This window comes from Trypanosoma cruzi, genomic scaffold (assembly GCF_000209065.1).
Source record: "Trypanosoma cruzi strain CL Brener 1047053516411 genomic scaffold, whole genome shotgun sequence".
In the NCBI taxonomy this organism is placed as follows: domain Eukaryota; phylum Euglenozoa; class Kinetoplastea; order Trypanosomatida; family Trypanosomatidae; genus Trypanosoma; species Trypanosoma cruzi.
The window spans coordinates 3,201-4,915 of NW_001849098.1; the positions used below are offsets into that span (position 1 = coordinate 3,201).

The 1,715-nt window shown below is 54.7% G+C and overlaps 1 annotated feature.

Annotated features, from left to right (window-relative positions):
* Window positions 1–1,715: part of a sequence feature (areas not merged during assembly with more than two copies in the genome that could not be assigned to a particular haplotype) that runs on past the window's edge.

A 1,715-nucleotide genomic window follows, 5' to 3' on the forward strand; every position in this document is an offset into this window, starting at 1 on the left:
CTGAATTTTGGATTACCGAAACGCACCTTGAGTGCTTGCGTTAGAAGCTCGCATGACTGAGCAGCAGGCGTGTTCGTGGAGGTGAAGGAGGGCCACGCCATTTGGAGGAGGAAGAGTGAATGGGTAGGTGGATGGTGTCTGTGGCCCACATGTGGTGCCCGACTGGTGCTTCGCGTTGTTTGGTGCCATTATCATTTGCATCCACAGGGGATGGCTTTGGGTGCTGCTTTTCCAACTCTCTTACTGTGTCTGTGTGTTGCGTGTTTGTGAGCATGGCTCTTCTTCCGTGCTGTGCATTTGCGGCGTAAGCTGTCGATGGTCTGTGTGAAATATGTGATGATTTGCGGCATTTTGTTGGATTTTGCTTTGATGTTCGCCGCGGGGTGACAGCCAGATTGGAGGCGTTGCTTTTTCTTTACTGTGACCACGTGCGGTGTTTATGGGAGGCCTCTCGGGGAAGCGCCAGTCGACATTGTTGTGAAGCCCAGGCATGATGCCACACTGCTTATTGACGTGGAATGAGTTGAGAGGTTTGCATATAAGCTTCTGTGCATTTTTGCCGTGGTGCTCCTCATGCACAGCCCATGGAGACGACTGGTTGGGAATTGTCAATGGGTTTCTCGTTGAGTCGAGGGGACCATAGCGTTTTGCTCGCTCATTGAGAGCCCGGGCCTCACGGATGATGCAAGGGGCAGGTGGAATCTTGTGCATGGCGGAATGAAGAGACGAGGGGCTGATTGTTTGATTGTTACTGACGAGTCCTGTCTCACTGCTTGGAGGGAGCTGTCGTTTGCTGGGGCAACCTGTTTTGTGTGTCCAGACGCTGCTTGCGCCGAGTGGCGTGGTGTCGAGTTGGTGTGTGCGGCTCCATCATGCGGGGCGGCTGCGTGACGTTTACGGACTGTGTGGCTGTGGGTTGATGAATGTGGCGGGAGGCGTGTCTGAGGGGAATCCGCGAACGAAGGAGTGGCATGCGTTTGGCGGTGCTGCTGTGCGATGTGCGGGGGAGGAAGAAAAACAAGTGATTTCTGACATGTTGGTGAGTGTGCCACGGCCGCCGATGAGTTCTCAGGGAGAGGGAAAGGAGGGAGGGAGACGGAGACTGTGCACATCGACTGCAGCGTGTGGTGCCACAGGATGCGGTTGCCATTTTTAAGGATGAGACGGGCGTCATGCGTGCAGGAGAGCGTCATCTACATTTTTGTGCCTGCAAGCTCTGCAGGTGCCGCGAGGAGGTACAGGCGACCTCTCATCATTGGGGCGCTGAGGCTGTTTTTCCTTTTTGCTCAGCGGGAGAAGCAACTCTTCCTGCAGGCGATGTCGCCGGTCTGCATCGATGCTCCCAACAGGGTGCCACGCCGCCGTGCCGTTGCAGTGCAACTCTCGTGCTCCTCACTGCACACGTGGCCCCCTGTCGCTTGGCTTATTTGCAGGACCGTGGCTTGCGGTCCCTCATTGGGAGGTCGATCACATGTTTTTTTTTCCTTAATTTTTGTGTGCTGTTGAGAGGTGCTGGGGAGTAATGGCTGCGGGGATGGTGATGTTGTGCTTCGCTTTGAGTGGTGACGGTGTGTACTGCTGTTGTGCTGCCTTTCTGCCGCTGTTGCCTGTTGCGCTTCTCCAAGAAGGAAAATAAACGCTAAACGCTACTGTGAAATTCGAAGGCTCTGAAGGGACCAACAGCACACACACCGCCCACACACACACATATTTAT